Consider the following 9,325-nt stretch of genomic DNA (forward strand, 5'->3'; position numbering starts at 1 on the left):
GGTTTTTGATTTAAGTGCTTGTTGTTATTTTTAAAATTATTTTATTTATTAACGGGAGGGGTCACGAGAAAAAATGGTTAATGCTTAAGTCGAAAAGTGTTTTATGGGGATTGCTTGTAATTTCACTTTCATCTCTTGTGTCTATTAGGAGGAAATTGTTAAAAACGACTCATAGTGAAAAACGTAGCGTCCAAACAAATTCTGAAAGTTGCAATATTCTACTTGGATCGTATAAAAATAAATTTAATTATGAATATATTATTATTACAATCTATAATTATCAAACAAAATTTTATGAGCATTCATATACTTTATATTTAAAAATATTTTTGATTTGTTTCATATTTGATGTACTTACTTTAACGAAGATTTTATTTTGCCGGTAGGTGTCATCATAGTCTCTTTCACGGTGGACTCCGGAAGAATTGAGAGTAGAGACACCTAACGTCCAAATAAAAATATTTTTAAATTTATTGTGTATAATGCAAGAAATAAATAATCATATTCCCACCTTCATTTTTCGCGAGCACTCCCTTAAACTAGATTTTATCAACTAGATTTTTTCTTGTTCTGATGTGGAGACTGCATTTCAGCAAGATTGTATACTAATTAACCAGGTAAGTTTTTCCTTCTTTTTTTAAAATTAAATAGAAATATTTTTTATGGATGCATAAACCTGCATGTATCGAGGGTTTCCATTACATTTGCAACTTTAATGAACATGAACAAGGGAAAACGTCAATTTATGTTAACATTTTGACTTTGCTTTTAATTTTTAGTGGAATTGAAGTTTTATTTCATTTTAGCTTGATGGTAATGTTCCCAAACTGTTAAAAGAGTTAGGAACAGAGTCTTTCCGCCCAGCCTTGTCCTCGTCTATAATTGATGGTATACAACAAATTGCCCAGGTAATTATCAGTTACAGTAAGAATTTTCGATTAAAGTTTAAAAAAAAAGTTGACAAGCTCCATTATTTATTTTCATTTCTCGATGCTATAATGATTTTTAAGTTAGAAAAGAACAGTGTAAAAATTGTCTCAAAACCAGGTTATGTACCGAAAACGCTACGTGAAATGGACCAAGTGTTAGTTTTGGAACTAATTTCCCCTGTATTAGATTGATGGTACCGTTCCATTTGTGCTCGCAGAGTTAACAATAGAGTCTCCTCGCCCAGGCTCGTCCTCTTCTGGAATGGAGGGTGTACAAGAATTTGGCCAGGTAATTATTTGTTACAGCAAAAATTTGCCATAAATCAGAGATAGTAAGGTCAGAATAAATTAAAAGGTAGATATGTTGAACTACCCACCTAGTGGTGATTAATATCCATCTAACAAAGTTTTACGGTTTAAGATAATTTCAAATTGTGAATCACCAAAATTTTGCTTATTATATCATGATATGCAAAAATAGAAGAATCCATTGTGCTCTTACTTCATTTTTAAATAATTTTTTTAGTGACGACCCTGGCACTAGAATAATTAGAATGATCCTAAGCACTGGTTTGTGTACCTCTACCATTTTTATAACGAAGCCTTGGCGTTCTAATAAAATTTAATAGATAATTAACTTAACTTTTTTTTGCTTCCTCAATGCAGTCTTACAGTTTCCATTACATTTGCAACTTTAATGAACATGAACAAGGGAAAACGTCAATTTATGTTAACATTTTGACTTTGCTTTTAATTTTTAGTGGAATTGAAGTTTTATTTCATTTTAGCTTGATGGTAATGTTCCCAAACTGTTAAAAGAGTTAGGAACAGAGTCTCTCCGCCCAGCCTTGTCCTCGTCTGGAATGGATGGTTTACAACAAATTGCCCAGGTAATTATCAGTTACAGTAAGAATTTTCGATGAATTACAGACATTAGGGTCAGAATTAATTAAAAGGTAGTTAAGTTGAACTATCATCTAAAAAAGTTTATGTTTTCAGAGAATTTCAAATTGTTAATCCGCAAAATTTTGCTTCTTGTATCCTGATCCGCAGAAATATGAGAATCCATTATTCTCTTACTTTAAATCTCAAAAGTTAATTAAAGAAGAGAGAATGATAATTGATTAAAGTTAAAAAAATGTTGACAAGCTTCATTAGGTATTAATTTTTTTAGTGACGACCCTGTAACCAGATAAATTTTAATTATATTGATCCTAAACACTGTTTTTTGTACCCTTTCCAGTTTTATAATTAAGTCTTGGCCTTTCTACAGTGCTAAGGATCTGATTAATTTTGATGCGGATTCTGATCCGAGTCCTATATCTGCACTTGAAAGAAATGGATCCGGATCCAGGTTATTTCTTAAAAATTTACTGAATTATTTTAACGAAGCAAAATTTTCAAATTTTTGGTATTATTTTTTTAGCTTATTTGAATGCAAAAACTTGATGAACCATTCAGAAATCCGGAAATTTTTATTATCTCCTTTATTTCAATAGTTCACATTTGGGTTTTTAGAGTAACATTTTTTGATGAGGTTTTTGGTTCATATTTTGCCCCTTGGATCCGGATCCGTGGATCCTCATATTTTTGCAGATCCGGATCCAGGAACCCAAAATCTTGCGGATTCAACAGATCCGGATCCTAAGCAATGGCCTTTCTTTAACAATTTATTGATAACTAACTTAATTTTTTGCTTCCTCAATGCAGTCTAAAAGCTTACATTATATTTGCAACTTTAATGAATTTTCAAATTGTCTTATTTTTTTCCACTTGTTTTTATGCTAAAACTTGATGAACTGTTCAGAAATCAGGAAATTTTTATCTCTGTTATTTCAATAGTTTAGATTTGGATTTTTGGAGTAAAATTTTTTTTTGCAGATTTTGGTTCATTTTTTACCCCTTGGATCCGGATCCGTGGATCTACATATTTTTGCGGATCCGGATCCAGGAAGCCAACATCTGGCGGATTCAACGGATCCGGATTCTAAGCACTGGCCCTCCATTAACAATTTATTGATAATGGCTCTTGCTCATCTATAATGGAGGGTGTAAAAAAATGTGCTCAGGTAATGCAGTCAAACTTTGCCCGACCCAACGGTATTACAAAAATCTTTGATATATACCTCTAAATTCAAGCATAACCCACACTTTTCATCGTCTAAATCACACGTGGATGAGGTTTTGTTCTCTTGAAATAATATAATAATTAACCACTCACCCTATCATGTTATTAATATAGATTTTGTTATTTTTAGGATAATGTTATTTTAAGTTAATTATTTCTCAAAATTGAAGTTTTTGTTTTAATTTCAACACTTTGTGTGATAATTTGCGTGCATTGTATAAATTCAGTGAACTTATTTTAGACTAAGAACAGAGCTAGGGTTAGGAGTGATTCGTATGGATCAGATACATCCTTAGAATCAGACGAGGTAAAATAAATTTGTCAACTACTGAACGGTGTTAATTTTTTTATTTTAAAAAATTTACCCCCTCCGAACCCCTCCCAGAACAAATTTCAGTGGGTAATCAAAACCTGCCCTTTATTTTTAGATAAATGAAATCACTTACTTTAAATATCCAATTCATTACATCTTTTATGAAAATGCATGTTTTTAAAATCAGCGTTTCGGATCCGTATCATTTTGATGCGGATCCAGATCCGCGGATCCGCATCCGTGATGATGGATCCGGATCCTGACTCTGATCCGGATCCGAGGTAACTTTTGATTCTGTGAATCGGATTTTCCATATTAAATGTTATGCAAGGTTATAATTTATAAACTATATTTATTATATATTCCGAAATGTAACAAAAAAATTGAAAAATTTTCGTCATGTAAATAATACATTTACGAACCATTTTGATTTATTTATTCCATGGTTTTGGTTAATTTTTGGCGCTACCCGGATCCATATCAACGTTTCCTGATACGGATCCGGATCCGGATCCGGATCCGACCAAATGATACGGATCCGACCGGATCCGGATCCGAAACGCTGGTTTTTATGTTCTCTCGCATTTTCTCCTTTGTTTCAAATCCAAAAGTACCTTTTTAACGGAACCAACACGTGTAAAATAATCAATTTTTAAAGTTAAAAACTTGGATATCTTATTCATTATTGATGAAACAAAGATTAATAAATAGGCAGTTACTTGTAATTATGTCTACACTGTAAAGTCACTGTTTAAAACTTTTAATCTGAAAGGGACTGTGAGCGTATTTTATTATTAAAGGGACTGTAAGCTTATTATATTATCAAAGGGACTGTAAGCGTAATTCAATTGACCCTCCATGTAAAAATAGTAATGCCCGATTTACAACAGTACCCTTAAAAGCATTGTCTGATCAAGTATGAATTAGATATCAAGGATTATGTTTCTTTAAACTGTTAATTGTCAATTGCGGTTTCTCAGCGGAAGTGACTTGTGAAGTTGTGCTTTTCTTGCGTATAAGAAGCAATTGAGAAATTCACAGAAATAAACACTTTTCGCGTCAGAAAACCGACGTTATCTTCCACATTTTTATTCAAATGAAGGTTCCAAGGATACCGTTGCCATATTTGCAAAGATGGCCACTTGAAATATTCACGGGTTAAGTTAATTTAGATTTAAGATTTTCTTTCTTTATATCTCTGATTTGGTGGTGGCATTTATTTAAGGAATGAATGAATAATCAAGGTTTTGAATTTTCCCAATGAAGATTGAAAATCAAAGATATTTTCAATCTCCTTTACTTATGACTAACATTATGATACCCGCCTTTTTATGGAACTTAAACTGTGCTTAACTAACCTGTAGGCTTGCGCCGAGTAAAGGTGTAGAGTTAATGCAAATGTTCTTAGAGCCGGGTGGTATGATTCTGTATTTGATTTTACAGATGACTTACGTTTTTGAATTTGAGAAGCAGAAGCCATTAGTAGCTCCATGGTACTCTCTTGAATAGAATAGTTTTGGCACGCAGTTTTAAGTGTATCCTGGAGATCTTTCACAGTTTTTCAAGTTTTTTTTACGGTTTTGAAGGTTGCAACATCTCTCTCTGTATTTTATTCCCATTTCCGCACTATCTTAGAGAAGTTGAATAGTTTCTTGAGAATAAGGCAGGGAATAATTATGGTCTTTCTTTATCACTTGGACATGACAATCTGTAGTTACAGCCAAATATATGGGTACAGCATTGTTCCACAACTTTTTACCAAAGAGACTTCTATAGCATTTATTTTCAAAATGCCGACTGCATATCTGGCTAGAAGAGTCTGTTTTCCATTTGTCTAATGCAATCCACTGCTCTTTTATCGTGTGCAGGATTACATTTTAACAGGATGACGTACTAATGCAGTCTTTTACAGAGCAATATTTCATGGTTAGTAAACAATTCTGAGAAAACTGAGTAAAATTTTAGATACAAACCTCCCCATACACTTACTCCGAGAGCGTACTGCATATTTGATGTATGTACTGTATGATATAGGCCATAATCTCTTAATATCCCTTATCAGTAAACTGTCCTAGGTGTACACTCAGGCTAGACAGCGGCCCAGGTAGTAAACTATCATCCCCCCTGGTCGTAACATTTAATGTGGATCCGCACCAATACATTTCAACCAAAGATAAAGATATAAATAAACTTAATAACAACAATTTATTTTTAACATAAATGTCATCTAATGAAAAGGCATAATTACTAATTAGTGTTTGAATTTCCTGAGATAAAATAAATTAATAAATAATAAAACCATTAAATAGTGTTATTTTGAAGTCAATTAGAGGTCATTATAGATCATTAAAAGTTGATGATACTCTATTGCCTTTGTTAAAATTTTTTTTCATAGGCATGTAGCCATTGTTGGAACAATTAAAATTTGAAGGTCATTAAAAGGTTACTATATTGTTAAACAGTAAACACAGGATTCTGGTTATCTATTCCTTGGGTTACTAGTTTTCATGTTATATGAATAGAGTTGTTCAAAGAATTGTAAATACTGAGGATCGTCATGATAGACATGAAACATTATGTTTAGTATAATTATTTTTTAATAAAAAATGTGCAGTTAAAAACTGAAATATGAATAGAGCTATAGTTAAAACATATGCTCAGGTCATTAGAGGTAGTACGACTTGCGAGGTCATTAGAGGTCATTACAAGGTCATTACAAGGTCATAATAAGAGCCATCACTGGATTTGTTGCTTATACTGTATTACCTGGGTTGCTAGCTTTTGTTAGAGTTCCACTGAATTATTTGTTGCCACTGCATTGGTGAAAATCCTAGCTATTGTTTGATATTCATTAAGTCGTACTTTAAACATTTTCTAATTGTTTAGGTGATTATTTATTTATTTATTATACTATATTCGAGCACTAATGTTGCATGCAGCCAAAAAATTGGAACATTTTAACTAAAAATGAACTCATGGAACTTCCCCCCTGATAAAATGTGACATCTTTTCCATCCACTTTTATTTCGGCGTATCCATGATTAGTACCGGCATCAAAACAAAATTATTCGTACATATAATTACAAAAATGTAAAAATTAAAGAACGTCGAGATATTTTTGTAAGAAAACCATGAATATTTCACTTAAGAGAACTGCGAACCATTTGAAGAAAATCGCAAAATTACAAAAACCTCAACGATGTGTCTGATAAGACTTACTAAGTCTACTCGTGGTAAGGATGCAATAATCGATAAGAACTATCATAAATATACCTTTAATAGTGCTGGGGAAAATGTTAACTATTGGACCTGTGCAAACAGAAGTTGTAAGGGAAGGATTTCCACCCGGAAATCAACAGGGAACCTTGTAGGACAATCAATTCCTCTGCATGATCATGGTAATCAGCTCTTGATCAAGAAGGCTTAAGAACATGAGAACATGGCCAATCATCAACGTCTTAAGTTTCTTGCTGAACAGTTTGGCGTTCTGCCTGACGAAGAATATCTGCATGGCTCATGAACTTAAAAAATCGGATAATTAATTAAACTGTAAAAAAATGAACATTGCATTAAATAGAAATACAAAAATAGCTGATATTTGGTGTTTTATTTTTTATCTTTATTTTTACATTTATACAAAAAATTACCCTAAGTGTAACATTTACGAAATGTTACCTATACCAAATGTTACCTATACCAAATGTTATCTATACAAAATGTTGTCTTGACGAATAGTAACCTATACGAATTGTTACCTATACAAAGTGTACTATACGAAATGTTTCCTAGACAAAATGTTACTATACGAAAATGTACTAAACAAAATGTTACTGATCTGCGTATGGGCTTAATGCGATAAAAAAGCGATTTTGATCGCTACTAATCTTAATTGTAGCTGTTGTGTCTATAAGGAGAAAATTGATAGAGACGTCTCATACCAAAGAACGTAGTGTCCATACAAATTCAGAAAGATTCAACATACCACTTCGACCGTAAAAAATCTATTAAATTTCAAACAAATCATTCAGATATAATGATATTACAACCTATAGTCATCGAATATCTTTCGCCACATTTCTATATAGTTGATTTTTCATAATATCTCTTGATTTTATTTTTTAAAATAATATTTAGCTTGCAACTTGTTTTCGAACATTCCTGGAAAATATGAAAATGTTGTCTTCATTACCAAAAATACTCGAAACAGGAATAAATCTTTTTATAAGCAACTCTCAGATCATAACAATTAAGGTAGAAGTAAGATTAGTAGCGATTAAAATCGCTTTTTTATCGCATTAAGCCTATAACTCCATTTCATTTTTCGCAAACACTCCCTTTAAATGATGCGTAACTTTGTCGCTTTATAGCTAGTTAACTGCATTTACAATAAATTCAAATTCGCATCCAGCTGTACATAGTCCTACATTCATTCGTTTGTCAGTTACATTGAATCAATTGATTTAGATAACGTATGAGAAATAGAATTATTATTCAGTATAATCTTTTAAATGTTTATCAAAATATCAAAGTAACTTTAACAAATATTTGTTTCAGGGGAAACCCGATATTGTGGAAATAATTAAAGAAAAGTCAAAACAGCATCAAAATGAACTCATATTCATTTTGAGGAGGAAAATGAATGATGAGTACAATACATCTGCACAGGTACAAATTTGATGTTATTTTGTGAATTGTTTAGATTTTAGTTAATCTTGGCGTTTGGTGAGAAAGGAATTTTTTGAACAATTTTTAATTGATGTAACTTTAAAAATAAAAAATTCATGAAACTTCTAATTAAACTGAATACTGTATGAAGTTGTAGTTAGACCATGATATCGCAAAATGTAAATTATATTTCTAACAGTTTGCCATAAATAATCAAGTTAGTAATCATTTAGGTGGGAGAACGAATTGTGATTGGGACAGATCGAGGACAAAATCTGCTTAAATGTTTTCACAAGGGATGTGGTAGGCTTCTTTCGGTAAGTTTCAAATATAGTGACTCGGTATTAGAGGCAAGCTAATTTCCAAGAATAAAAGAATTTCCTTGAAATCAATACGGCGCGGCGGAAGTCAATTCTTATGTAAAACAAAAAATTCTAAGACCATTTCTTTTTACAACACTTTTTATTGGAGGTCTTCTTCGTTAGCTAACTGGCACTGCAAGTTTTGACCTTGATGTTTTTTTCTGAGATATGTGATTTTGCAACACACACGGAAAATGCTTGCAATCATTACGGCGATAGTCCATTTCTGAAAGGGAGTTCAAAGTGTAAATGTTCACAAATTATATGCAGTAGATGTTTTGAAAAAACAGTATGTTCCCTAGACTATTCATTTCAATTACGAATTTTTAAAAGCTGTTAAATAAACTTTATAATGAATTAGGTAAATAAAAACATCATTTGATTTATAGTTTTAACTGAAAATCATCGTTTGTAAAGTGAAAGGCATAAAGTCTATTTGAAAGGATCATTGGTCAATAATGAAACCAGCCTATTTCATAATTTGGTTTTCTTTTAACATTAATTTTAGGTTTTCTATGAAATGATATTCCAGGGCCCAAAAGGTTATATAGCATAAATATGCAGTATGGAAACAATACAACAAAATGGGCGTATTACACTTTTTTCTAGTAAATTTCACTCTAATATATATTCTATTCTCTTTGTCTATATCCCTTTAAATCTAAGGTGAGTTTGATCTAGAATTATTATAACCTAAAGCAAAACTATTTAAAATAAAAATGGCCATTTCATCTAACGTCTGTAGAGTTTGATCTTTATTTAACCTGTGAAACGCAAACAACTGATTTAAGCCAGAAATGAGTTCAAATTAAAAAAATATATTTTAAATAAATTTCTGTTTCTTATATTAGTGAGATTTTCCCACAGGAATTTCAATCTAATTAAGTTTTCTCATAAACTTGATTAGATTGAGAATACACAACCAATA

General features: G+C 31.6%; 1 long non-coding RNA gene across 1 annotated transcript; it reads left to right on the forward strand.

Moving 5' to 3' along the window:
* Positions 1 to 558: 558 nt before the first annotated feature.
* On the forward strand, positions 559 to 3,362 carry LOC111717352 (uncharacterized). The gene is made up of 5 exons (XR_002768760.1): positions 559 to 617; positions 807 to 908; positions 1,117 to 1,218; positions 1,718 to 1,819; positions 3,299 to 3,362. It is a non-coding gene; the product is annotated as an uncharacterized LOC111717352 (long non-coding RNA).
* Positions 3,363 to 9,325: the final 5,963 nt, after the last annotated feature.

The sequence above is a fragment of the Eurytemora carolleeae genome, unplaced genomic scaffold (assembly GCF_000591075.1).
Source record: "Eurytemora carolleeae unplaced genomic scaffold, Eaff_2.0 scaffold2099, whole genome shotgun sequence".
NCBI lineage: Eukaryota > Metazoa > Arthropoda > Copepoda > Calanoida > Temoridae > Eurytemora > Eurytemora carolleeae.